This window comes from Pelobates fuscus, chromosome 12 (assembly GCF_036172605.1).
Source record: "Pelobates fuscus isolate aPelFus1 chromosome 12, aPelFus1.pri, whole genome shotgun sequence".
NCBI lineage: Eukaryota > Metazoa > Chordata > Amphibia > Anura > Pelobatidae > Pelobates > Pelobates fuscus.
In genome coordinates this window covers 106,100,768-106,115,230 of record NC_086328.1, presented here as the reverse complement: position 1 = coordinate 106,115,230, position 14,463 = coordinate 106,100,768, and positions in this window count along the sequence as shown.

The window sequence follows — 14,463 nt, the reverse complement described above, 5'->3', positions numbered from 1 at the left end:
ACAGTGTGTATCACTCACTGCTGTCCTATGATATACAGTGTGTATCACTCAGTGCTGTCCTGTGATATACAGTGTGTATCACTCAGTGCTGTCCTATGATATACAGTGTGTATCACTCAGTGCTGTCCTATGATATACAGTGTGTCACTCAATGCAATCCTATGATATACAGTGTATCACTCAGTGCTGTCCTATGATATACAGTGTGTATCACTCAGTGCTGTCCTATGATATACAGTGTGTATCACTCAGTGCTGTTTTTTTATATACAGTGTATCACTCGGTACTGCCCTATGATATACAGCATATATCACTTAGTGCTGTCCTATGATTTACAGTGTGTATCACTCAGTGCTGTCCTATGATATACAGTGTGTATCACTCAGTGCTGTTTTTTTATATACAGTGTATCACTCGGTACTGCCCTATGATATACAGCATATATCACTCAGTGCTGTCCTGTGATATACAGCATGCATCACTTAGTGCTGTCCTATGAAATACAGTGTGTATCACTCAGTGCGGCCCTATGATTTACAGTGTATATAACTTTGTGCTGTCCTATAAAATACAGTGTACCACCCAATGCTGTCCTATGAAATACAGTGTGTATCATTCAGTTTTAATGTTATTTTTTCCTCAGAAAGCAATCCCACGTAGCATGATTAGCAATTATATGTGTTATTTATGGTAACTTTTAAAAATTAATAGAAAAGATGAGAGCCCTGTATGTACTGTCAATTATAAATCAATAATATAAATGTTATATATAAAGGACAGGTAACATTATACTGTTATCTCAAACTCACTGCGATGTGGATCTGAAAATGATCAATTAATGCAGAAACATCTGGATATTCTAAACCAGGATATAATAAAGAGAGCGAATGTTCCGGATACTGAAGCCTGTAACTTAATTAGAGCTGGTGGTGTAATCTCGATTTGGAATATGATGTTACACTATGAACAAGACATGCTGATTTTTCTATAAAACACCCAGCAGGTCGGAGAGTGAGACGATAAAGCTGTTGTAAAAAGTTACTGGTAGAACAGAGAAAATTGGATATTTGTGGCAATTGTGAACTCCTAACAGCATGTTATCAGCACAGTTTCATTGGAAGCCGGGCATGTTGGCACGTTGGGCACGTGCCAGAAGGTATTAGTGTCTGCATTGCTTCATAAACTGGTTCTTAATAAAAAAAACATCCTGTTCGGCGCAATAGTAAGAGTAGATCCGAGAACTCAGAAAGTCGTCAGTTCTAGAGCAGGTTATAAATCTTTAAAAAAAAAAATCCATTTACAAGTGAAGAACTCCACGGATAGCAGGAGATGGATCAGATGTCGCTTGTTAGGAGGCTCCGCGAGCAAGACATTTTCAAGCCTTTCACTTAGAGCGATGCACTCACATGGTTTATTCATAAGTCACCAACATAATCCCCAGCGCTGTATTACTTACAAGATTCTGCTCAAACAGAATGACAAACGCGTCTCTTACTCCGTTTGGGGTTTATTTAATAAATAGCAAACTGCGTTGAGTTGACAAATGACTCTTTGGAAGTTGGCAGATATAGGGTTGGAAAAGGTTTTCCATATTTCCATTATTTTTTATCTTAAGTTTACATTGTGTGTTTGACTGTACACAGTAATCTAACCCGCACAGTTGTATGTGCTTGGAAGCAATGAGAGTATAGGTGCACTTAAAGGGACACTATAAGCACCCAGACCACTTTAGCTCATTGAAGTGGTCTGGGTTCAGTGTCCCCATTGCTCCGAGTGCTGCATTGTTTACATTGCAGCACTAAGTCTGCCCCTAGTGTCTGTCTCCCAGGACATGAGGACATCCAGCGTCAGATTTCTTCACCATCGGAAACCATTGATTCAATGCTTTCCTATGGGGAGGTCTAATGTGGACGTTGGAGGAGGCTGAGCCACAACCCAGCGCCGATGGACATCGGTGCTGGGTTAAGGTAAGTAAATAAATGTTTTTAACCCTTTATTCACGTCGGTGGGGGGGGGGGGGGGAGGCAGAGGGAGCTATAATGCCAGGAGTACACCTTGGTATTCCTGGCACTATGGCATCCCTTTAAGAAGTCCTCAAGTGAGTTTGTAAAATATTTCTCAGCAGATGCGTGAGTGCATATTAGTGTGCCCCCAGCATCTTGGGGTGATGACATCATCCAGGATACGGAAGAAATGCACAAATTAAAGATTTTTCTACTTCTCTCTGCTGCACTCCTCAATAGAATTAAGTGACTGTTTCACCATAAAAATTATTTTGCTCTGTCCTTTTTTGTGTGAATGGAATGTTTGGCACGAGTATTATTTGAGCCTTGAGGTCATGATGCACTATACACTGTGTACATTGACAGACACAATCAAGAGGACATCCTTCCATCACAGATCTCCTTTCAGTGTTGGCACACAATTAGAATTTGTCATGTTGTAACTCCGTATGGAGTTGACAATTAACAGTAATGTAAAATTCACAGTAAATAGAAATTCAGTAACTGCAATACAGATGGAGAGAGACAATAATGTGTGTATCTGTGTGTACCGGGGTGTGTATATCTGTGTGCAGGGTTGAAAAATTGGTTGCATCAAAACCCCTTTGTTGTGCAATAAAATATATTTTGTGCATACGGTGTTTCAGCGCGTCAGCATTTAACTGACTGAAAAAGATTTGTAAAAATTATTCAGGTGAACCAAAATAGTCAGAAAATAAAATAGTGATTTGTAGTGCAAAGTACAGGATGCCCAACAGTTCAGAGAATGGTTTGAGGAGTCAATAACTGTTTTATTAAGTAACCTATTTCAATGATATTACGTGCAATGAATGGATAAAATATGGAGAATTGTTTCACTATGTACGAAAGATTACAGCATTTAAATGAGTTCCATTTGCCGTCTCGCAAAGTCAGTCTCTTTCCATTACATTGTTCCTAACATTCGGTAATGTTTGAGGCTCTAGCTCTTTAATTTCTGCACAGATATTCTACTAGAGCTGCTCAAGTGAACGTGGTTTGTTTGCATGAAACCGTTCGTCAGATATCCCCACAGGAAATAATCAGGAGCTGAAAGGTCGGGCGAAAGTGGCGGCCAATTAATCTGGAATTTCTTGAAATTATCCGCTCGCTGAACAGTTATCTCAGTTATGAAAAAAATTCCACTATTTTTTACTCATTATTCCTTCGTGAAATTACCCGTGATGAATCTCCCAAGACACCCAAGTTATGACATGTACCTACAACAAAAACAAGTAATTACTAACAATTAAGTTATTTACCTGTAAAATCCTACTCTGAATTTTGGCTCGCCCTGTATATTCGTAATATAAATGCTACAAGATAATATTATGTATATATTTTGCAGTACGTTGATAGGAGCATTTTTCCACCTTTTCATAGATCAAGTGGAAAAAAAAGTAACCAATCGTGAATGATAAACCGAAACGAGCATGTTCGTCCATTGTGCAAACCATTTGTTTCATGATTAGTCAAAATGGTGTGTCCACAATTGTGGATTCAGATGATTACTATATTGGTCCAAATTTGGACGAATTGCAGCTCGTAACGAAATGAATCTCCAAATCTACTTGGTAGTGTATGTGTATATATAAATATAAATACACACCTGCATTTAGCAACAACACTACACAAAAATACTCTACAAGCGCGTGGCCTGGCAGCCGACGAAGATGGCAGCCTAACAAGGGAGCTCCCGCGAATCCACACTAAGTCCAGCACCGGCAAACAGCATCGCAACCGCTAAAAGGTACTCACATGCCCCACAAAGGTCCTAGAGCCACCCCACGCAAGAAAAAACAGGGGGGACCGCACGAATCCTCTCCCACAGTGGCCGACATGTTCGCGGCCTCCAGATCCACACAGGCCGCACAAGATGGCCGCCGGGCAGGCACACGAGGCTCCCACTCCCCATCCTCCAACACAGATAGGGGACAGCCCGAACAGAGTGAGGATACCGCCGCACAAATATCGAAACAGCTTGCGGAGGTGAGAACCTATCTGGCGGGAGAGATCACCCGTAGCGCCCGAGATATCAAGGCCGAGATTCAGGCCCTAGGCGCCCGCACCGCAGTACTGGAGCAGCGCGTGGAAACCATAGTGCAAGGCCACAACACAGTGATACAGCACTCCACGTCCCTAAACCTTTACATCAGCGACCTGGAAATGCAAGTGGAGGATTTATCAAACCGCACGAGGCGGAATAACCTCCGAGTCAGAGGATGGCCAGAGGCAACACAAGAGGGCCCCCTGGCACCAATCATGGAGGCATACTTCAGCAACCTCCTACCAGACGTCCCTAAGACCCAATGGGCTATGGACCGGGCGCACAGAGCCCTGCGGGCCCGACGCTCGAACACAGATGTGCCACGAGACATCATTATATGCTTCCATCACTTCTCAACCAAAGAGGCCCTACTGCGGTATAACCGGCAACATGAACTCACCTACAAGGGCAAATCCATCGCATTATACCAGGATTTGGCCTCGAGCACTTTGCAAAGAAGGAGAGAGTGGAGACCGCTGACGGATATATTGCGGCAACATGAAATCCGCTTCACCTGGGGACACCCATTTAAAATAGTGGCCTTCAAAGCTGGAAGAACACTCGCCTACACACCGGGAGGAGACCCACACAAATTCCTCAGGGATCTAGATATCATACCACCGCAAGACTTCGCCCTACCGGGGCCTACCCGACCGTCTCTTACACCCCTCCTGAGAGAGTGGTACACGATCGCAGCACAAGCGGACCGAGAGGACTGAGACCCGCAAACAGCCAGGCGCAACCCCAAAAGAGCGCTCACAAGACTTATTGCAGCAAATTTGGCGCTCTGGACGGTTAAGTTCTTCTGAAGGAAGACACCAGGACTCACACACCCATTAAGCCCCCATCAACCTTCTCCTCAATTTGTTTAATATCTATGGTTGAAACTGTCTTCAGCAAACCAAGGGGGAGAGAGAGGAGGGAGAGAGCAGGAGAACTCACTGCATGCTGCATAGAGGCACTGACACAAAAAGCACTGCAGAACACAAACACAGCCCGAAGGGGCTTAACGCAAGGGTACTGCTTGCATTGGGGGTGATGCACTGAGACAGTTCAAATCCCATTTCATCTCGACTTAATATATTGCACCTTTAATGCGTTTCACTACTAAGAAGCCGGGATAGTAACCCGAGTACAAAAGGGAGGGGGGGGGGGGGTGACTCTCTGGCAAAGATTGTATACATGTAGGGGGACACACCTTGACATGTTGAACCACACCCAAATACACCTTACTCCGCCATCCCATTAATGTGCCTAACACATGGGGTAGGGACGTTTTCCTAATGCACTGATGAGGAACAATGAAGGAGGGAGAACAGGAGGGCATGCAGCAAGGCACACAACAATCCTGTAAACCATAACCACACAATAAATAGACTAATCCAGGAGGATATGAAAGTTAGAGCAGACACTCCCAGGGGAGGTCCCACAGGCCCCAGGGGCAGCAACACAAAGATGGTTGTAACTCACACCACAGTGGATTAACGCGGGGCAATCACCGACTCCGAGAGGTGACTTTTTATACGCCACTCGGAGGGGGTGAACACCCCCATTCTCATCTGGCACAGGTTAAGACCAGATGGCTAACAAATGTTTATGTTAAATGTTTATGTGAATATTTGATGCAAATGTTCTTTTTTACTCAAGTTATTTTTCTTTTTCCTACTCTATTCTTTAAGACAAGTACTGATTCTCCATCCGTTCTCGCTGCCTGGATGCTGCCTGCGCCCCCGAGGAGGAGCCCCGCAATCAACACAGCGCACACCTCAGCCCACGGTTCCCGGAGGAAGGGGGACCCCGCCACACTCAATGCCCTGAATGCACCTCCAAATGGCCCTTAAGGTACTATCGTTAAATGTCAAGGGCCTTAACTCCCCCAACAAGCGCAGATTGCTGGTGAGGGACTTAAAAGCCAAAAAAATTGACATAGCACTAATACAGGAGACACACCTCCCCAGGTCGGCGACCACTAGGTTGACGGACAGAAACTACACGACAGTTCACGAAGCACGAGCACTACGGAAACGAGCAGGGGTAGCAATTCTCCAACATAAAAACTGTCCCCTAAACATTACCACCATCCAAGCTGACCCAGAGGGGAGATTTATATACATAGGGGGCACACTCTACACCACAAAAATACATATCATTAATGTATATGCTCCCAACGAGCCAGACCAACAGTTCTGGGTGAGCCTGGAAATGCTGGTGGCGGGAACAGGGGGAGGGGTCCTCCTGGTAGGGGGCGACTTTAATGCTGTACCCAGCCCAGCAGCTGACAGAAGCACGAAACCTGGCACCGTAAGATCACAGGGCAGAGGGAGCCAAGACAAGCAACTACACACATTCCTGACACACACAGGCCTCCTTGACGCCTGGCGGCTGCAACACCCAACCACAACAGACTACACGTTCTATTCAGCACCACACAACACCTACTCCAGAATAGACAACATATTTCTTAACGGAGCAGGGATGGCCAAAACAATCCACACGGAAATTAACAACATCACATGGTCAGATCACGCAGACATCACACTCACACTCAGCAATCTGTGCTACAAATCCAACTGGTCGTGGAGGCTCAACAACAGCCTCTTAAGGGATGACACAACACGAACAACCATCCAACACGCCATCACAGAATACTTTGAAATAAACACAACCCCCGAGGTTAGCCCCACCACGGTATGGGCAGCGCATAAAACAGTAATACGTGGACACTTCATAAAACTAGCCACACAGAAAAAGAGGGCCAAAACGAAACAGCTACTTGACTTACAATCTGCTCTACGTAAAAAGGAGCAACAACACAAAACAAACCCAACAGACCCACTCCTCAGGGAACTCAACGACATCAGACACTCAATCAGGGACATCACTCTGGAGACGGTCTCACGGTCCATACTATGGTCGAAACGACTTTTCTATGAAAAGGCCAATAAGACTGATACACTCTTGGCAAGAGTCCTCCGCCCGAGGCCGCAAGGCAAAATCATAACAAAAATACGCACAACAACAAACACACTAGTCAAAACTCCTGAAACTATAAACGAAGTGTTTACATCCTACTTATCCGACCTTTACAACCACTCCCCCCAACTCAGGACCACCAACATGACTTATATGGCAGACATGCGCCGCTTCCTTTCCGAACTCACTATTCCGAGGGTGAGCGGAGCCGAAGCCGATGACCTGCAGGCACCAATCACACAGTTGGAGGTTGAGGCAGCAATAGCATCCCTAAAAGGCAATAAAGCACCAGGACCAGACGGCTATGACATTAGTTACTACAAACAATTTAAAGACATATTGGCCCCACCCCTCACAACCCTTAGCAACCATTTTCTACAGGGAGGGACACCTGATGGCGACATGGCAATGGCAAACATTGTCCTTCTGCCAAAACCAGGGAAGGACGAGACACTGGCCCCGAGCTACAGGCCCATCTCATTAATCAACACTGACCTTAAAATATTCGCTAAAATTTTGGCATCCAGACTGACCCCCCTGCTTCCGCGCCTGATCCACCCGGACCAGGTGGGCTTTATGCCAGGCCGCCAACTATATGAAAACACACGCAGGGGAGTTAGCACGATCTGGCACATGGGGGCTTCCAAGGCGCCTTCTCTGGCACTCTCTTTAGATGCGGAGAAGGCGTTTGACAGAGTGCTATGGCCTTATCTGTTTGAACTACTCCGATTTCAAGGGTTCCCAGAGGCCTTTGTCACAGCAATACAAGCACTATACACAGACCTAAAAGCGCAAATACTCATCTCAGGGGCCCGCAAAAGACCCTTCACACTAGGGAATGGCACCAGACAGGGTTGCCCACTGTCCCCATTACTCTTTGCTCTAACCTTAGAACCACTCTTACAAGCCATTAGACAGCACCCAAACATACAGGGCATCGTAATAAGAGGCACTCCATTCACAGTTTCAGCCTATGCTGACGATGTCATGATAACACTTCAGGAACCCATGCAGTCTCTCCAACACCTCACACATGTACTGGAGCATTTTGGGACGATTGCGGGGTACAAAATCAACTACTCCAAATCCGTGGCAATGCCCTTTCACCTAGAACCCATGGACGTAGCCCGCATACACGACATGTATCACTTCAAGATAGCCACTGACGAATTTATGTATCTAGGGATACGACTAACAGCAAATACCTCCTCATTGTTTACCCGCAACTATACACCCCTGTTTCGAACCCTCCTTACGGAACTAGAGCAGTGGACAGACAGACCCATCTCATGGATGGGAAGAGTAAACTCTATAAAAATGAATGTGCTACCGAGGATCTTATTCCTCTTTCAGGCCCTCCCGATACCAGTAACCAGGGGGGACCTGATAGGCATCCAAAGAGCGATCGATGCCTTCATCTGGCATAACAAACGCCCAAGGATAGCGCGCGCCCTCATGTACAGACCGAAACCTAGGGGGGGGCTGGGACTGCCCAACATATACGCCTACTACCTAGCTGCACAGCTGACACAGATAATACAGTGGCACGCACCACCAGGAAAAAGAAGATGGGTAGACCTGGAGTCGCTGATGACAGGTCAGGACCTCCCACAATTTTTCATATGGGCACCCAAATCCCAAAGAGCCATACTAAGAACCGCGAACCCAGCCATTCTCAACTCCATACAGATATGGGACCAAACCAAAACGAAGTACACCCTCAGTACCCAATTATCCCCCATGACACCGGTCCTTAGAAACAGGGCCTTCCCCCCGGGAATGAGGGCAGGTGACTACAAGGGGATAGAAGCCACAGGGCTCCAAAGATATGTCCACCTATATACAAACCAACAAGTGGTCACTTATGAACACCTAGCCACCAAAGCCACCCTACATACAAGAGATTACTTTAGATACATGCAAATCAGAGACTTTGCACGCAAACCCGAAGTACGGAAAGCAGCCCTAACACCATTAACTTTCTACGAAAAACTATGCTACAACGAGACAACACAAACTAAACTCATCACGCTAATGTACAACCATCTCATAGGGGCCCCAGACGGGGAAGACACACTGCGGTATACCAAACGGTGGGAAACCGACCTGGGGGAGACACTAGAGGGAACGGAGTGGCAGGAGATATGGAAAGCATGCACCAAAACCACAATCTGTATAACACTTCAAGAGCAATCCTATAAAACACTATTTAGGTGGTACATGACACCGGTAAAACAGAAACACATGGGATTGAGCCCCACAGATGACTGCTGGCATGGGTGTGGGGGGAAAGGAACATATATTCATATGTGGTGGGAATGCCCAGGGGTAGCAAACTACTGGCGCAACATAGTAGAACTTAGCTCCCAAATCCTACAACGACGACTGGGAGTGGATCCTTGGGCGTGCCTACTCTCGAGACCCACTGAAGGCCTCCCCAGGCACGAACAAAGGCTACTCAATATGCTTTATCTGGCGGCCCGCAGGGCCTTGGCACAACAGTGGTCTTGTCCAGACCTCCCGAGTATATCCCTGGTCAAAACAAAAATGCGAGATAACTACATAATGGATAAATTAACCGCCCAGGTACGAAACACAATGCCTAAGTTCCAAAAAGTATGGGACCTATGGGAACAATACGACATCTAAGGGAGCAACCCGGGGAGCGGGGCAGCATCCACGCAGCTCCAAAAGCGGAAACCTAAAAACACGAATATTACCAATTACCAAACTCGAAAAACACAACGGAAACGCAACCTCAGCAACTACGGATACCTATGTACTTGTCTCTTACTTTTTACTTTCCTCTTAACTTTATTTTATTGAATGCAAGCTCTAGTGACTCATAAACTGACAAACGAGGGAATAAATCACAACACACTTATTAGCAGTAGCAACTAACGGGAAGCGGGTAAACGGTCACACACCCTCCGGGGCCAGAGACCGAAATACTACTTCCTAACCCAACCCTCTATTTACATGCTGTTGTACATAGTTAATTTTGCTTGCCAACAAAATAGAAAATAACAGACGAAAATGAATACAGGAAAAGCAACGTATATAAAATGTATAATGTAACTCTTACCGCTGACACTCTGTAAAACTATACAAGTAACTGTGATATCAAATGTATAAATGTAAAAGCTTATACGCTCAATTTCAAAATCGTCTGCTCAAAAAGAAAGAATTTAAAAAAAAAAAAAAATACTCTACAAAAAACCTGTGCAAACAAACACACAGACATTGCACACAAATACAACCCTGCAGAGATGGCATATGGGAGATCGCCAACTGGCAAAGCATGATGGAATTTGTACTACAGTTCAGTATCTAGATTTCTGGCCTTACCTGCTCTAAACATGTACTTGCACCAAGACGTACACTTTATTTGTCCCCCCCACTGCAGACAAAGCACGAGAAATTCCTCAGTGACTGCAGTGAGCTCTCAGCAGATTAGAAATCAGTGACGTTTCATTAGATCTTCTTCAGATGTCTACCTACCTCGGGTTATTATACGTGACCCACAGTAACCAGAGGCTGTGGCAAGCAGTGAGCTTGGGGTGATTGGCACTGCACGCTGCTGCCTGGGAAGTGTTATACTTAGTCTTAGTGTCAGGGGATTTTTAGGGTTTTGAGTTTGGGGACCCTCCATGTTGGTAAGACCTGTGCCAAGGATGAATGTGGACTGTAACTCTTGTGACTAACAGATTTTTTTCATTCATGCTCCAGGGTACACCGCTGCACCCAGTACTCTCTGTACGCATGGTCATGTCATATATCTGTGGATTTACATATGATACAAGTAAGAATCTGAAATATGTTCAATGGCAATAGACTTATAAATTTAAAAAGTTGGCTTAAATTGGCATAAATAACTGGCAATGAGCCCAGCTAATGTACTAAACAAGAATAACACTGTCTGTACCTGGAGTGAAAATCTTAACAGCACAGATTGGATACATCACGGAGTGATGTGTAATAAACCAATTGAACATTAAGAATTTATGTTGATACAAAGTCTCTTAATAATGCATAGAAAATGAACCATTACCCACAATCTGCAATGGATCAAATGTTTCCAGATGTATCAAAGGTAAACATATTTTCTGTAAGCGATGCAGTTAATGGAATTTTTGGATGAGAAATCTAAAGACTTGAAAACGTTTGTTACCCATTTGGAAAGCATAGCTGGCTTCCAACGTCCATGGGAGTATTCTCCGCAGGGACTGCCAGGGATCGAAACATGAGCAGATGGCAGCTGTATGACTGGAGGAAGTAAAACCATGGAGTGTGCCACAAAAAAAAAAAGACCATTCTGAATAAAAGGTTCTATTTTTTGGAATGACGGAAGATAACTGTATCAAACTTAAACGGCAAGTTCCCAATGAAATCCAATGGAAAAAACATAAGCAAACGTCCAGGAACACCCAATGATTTTTTCAAGAGGCAGTCTTTACTTTGGAACAAAAATAATGTATAAACAATGTTTTGTAAAGTCTTGACCAATATGTGATTATTTTCCTTGTCGTGTCTTTGGATTACTTGTTCTGTCATTAGTTCATTTCCTGCATCGTTAGTTTACTTGTTATGTTGTTCGTTATGTCATTAGTTGACTTGTTATGTCATTAGTTTATGTGTTGTGTCATTGGTTTATGTGTTGTGTTGTGTCCTTATTTTACTTGTTATGTCTTTGGCTTACTTGTTATGTCTTTGGCTTACTTGTTATGTCACTAATTTGCCCACTATTTATTAATAGACTGAAGCAGTTGTTTTGTTTGGCGGGTGAGAAGAGATGTAGCAATATGTGATCCTTGGAAACAGCGGGAGAATTTTCAGTGATGTCAGGGAGTTGTCAGCGAGCCTCAGGGAACATGTTTATAATGTAATCCGGCACAATAGAATATTCTGTTTAAATTGTGCATTCTAGAAATAAAAGTAAAGACAACAAGCTAGCGTACTGAATACCGTATTGAACGTACGCACTGAACATAGATTATTTCTACAAGCTGAAATGGTTTGTGGATCTGAAATCTCCTGCAAAGTAGATCAATAAGACTCAATGCAGACCTTCAAGTTATGGTGATTTTATATTTTTTACTTGTTTTCATATATAAGAAACAGCAAAGTAAATTTAGGGAGGTGCAACGGAAAATAAATAATAAACAAGTTTATACTTATATTAGGTGAATCCTGATTTCAACCTAAAATTAAAGAGAAATGCATAGCATAATACTGTAACACTTAAAAGCAGAATAAAATCGGAGGTAGTGGGTCACTCACGATCTGCAGAGCCTTAGGAAGCAGGCTCTAGCTGTAAAAGCATGTGAATAATAAGCTTATTCAAGCTATCTCCACCGGTTTCTGGTAATCAGGCACTTTTTCCACACCATAAAGAACCACAGCGGAATAAAATAAAGTAGAAAAGCTTTACTTAATAAAGGATAATAAAATCAAAGGCACAACGCGTTTCCCCTCCACTTGTGTCTCTCTCTTCCCCCTGTTTCTTTCTCCCCCATCCCTTGTGTGTCTCTCTCCTTTCTCCCCCTCCCCCTGTGTGTCTCTCCCTCTGTGTCTCTCTCTCCCCCTCGGTCTCTTTCTCCCCCCTCCACCATCTCTCTATTCCCCCTCTTTCTCTCCCTGTGTCTCACTCTTCCCCCTCTGTCTCTTTCTCCCTCCTTCCCTTTGTCACTCTCTCTCCCACTTCTGTCCCTTTCCTTCCTCTCCCCCTGTGTCTCTCTCTCTATTCTCCCACTGTCTCTTTCTCCCCCCTCCCCTTGTGTCTCTCTATTCCCTTTCTGTCTGGAACAGCCGGGGAGAGCATTCTACTCAGGTAGGGTGGGAGCTTCCCAGAAATGCTATTTTGCACAAGGCTGGAAAGATGGCTGGAAAGATGAAGAGTGCGTCGGGATTCCAGCGACAGCCAGTTTAGCTCTTTTAACATGTGACAGTGGTTGTTAAGTAATTACATTCTAGTACAAAGCGGCAGAACTAATTAAATAACGTATTAAGTTTGGTAAGGTGGGTTTGCGGTGCGGGTGCATACACTACATCCCCATAATCAATGAGCGGCATTAGCATTTGTTTTCTTACTGTAGGGCTTAGGCAGAATTTGTTTCAGTACAGGGCACCTAGTTTTGGGTAAAGTTTTGAAGAGATTTTTTCAGAGTGAAGGCCAAATGATAGATTGGGGTCTAGCAACATACCTAGATATTTGAAAGAGCAGAATGCTGGCAGTATGCTATTTGAATTTGTTCTGATACACAGTTGTTGATTTTGTAGTTTACGTAAATTAGGTACAGTTCCAAAGATCTTTGTAATGGTTTTTTCAGTGTTTAGGAAGAGTTTGTTATCAGCTATCCACCTTTATACCTCTGTGAATTGGTTTTGGAGCACAGCCTCAAGCTACAGTAGCTTAGGTTTACTAGCGTAGATGACAGTGTCGTCTGAATACATGTGTACAGTTGAGGATTTGAAGACGTTAGGCAGATCATTTATAAATCATGTGAATAGCAGGGGTCCGAGTATGGAGCCTTGGGGAACACCACACGTGACTGGAAGAGGGAGGGAAGCGCTATCAGAAATAGCCACATATTGCAATCGGTTTGAAACATAAAATCGAAACCCGGTTAGCGGACGATCACCAATGCCTGAGTTTTTAAGTGTTTACAAAAGAATGCCATGGTCTACTGTGTCAAAGGCCTTGGCAAAATCAAGGAAAATAGCTCCAGTTAAGTCTCCTTGTTCCATGCCAATTTGGATGTCATTGCAAACTTTTAAGAGGGCAGTCAAAGTTGAGTGACTTGGACGAAAGCCTGATTGATCAGGAGTCAGATAATTTGATCGTTGATAATATTCACATAGTTGCGTGTGGACGTCTGTTTCCAATATTTTTGACAATACAGGGAGCAATGATATCGGGCGATAGTTAGATACCAAAGTATTGTCACCACTTATGGATAGGTACAACTTTTACAGTCTTCCAAAGTTTGGGTATGTATCCTGACACCAGGGATTCATTGATAAGTGTATGTATGGGCAGTGTGTGCATGGGGGCGCAGTGTCTGTATGGGGGGCAGTGTGTGCATGGGTGTGCAGTGTATGTATGTGTGGGGCAGTGTGTGTATAGAGGGGCACTGTGTGTATGGGGGGTCGTGTGTGGGGCAGTGTGTGTGTGCACAGTATGTGTGTCTGGGGCAATGTGTGTATGGGTGTGCAGTATAAGTGTTTGGGGCAGTGTGTGTATGTGAGGGCAGTGTGTGGGGCAATGTGTGTATGGGGGCAGTGTATGTATGTGGGGCAGTGTGTGTGTGGGGGGGCAGTGTGTGTAGGGCAATGTGTTGTCAGGGTATTTATATCGGCAGACATTTTGTGCTATGATAGAAATTAAAATGTATATTGTCAGAGTCAATCTGAACAGACCAG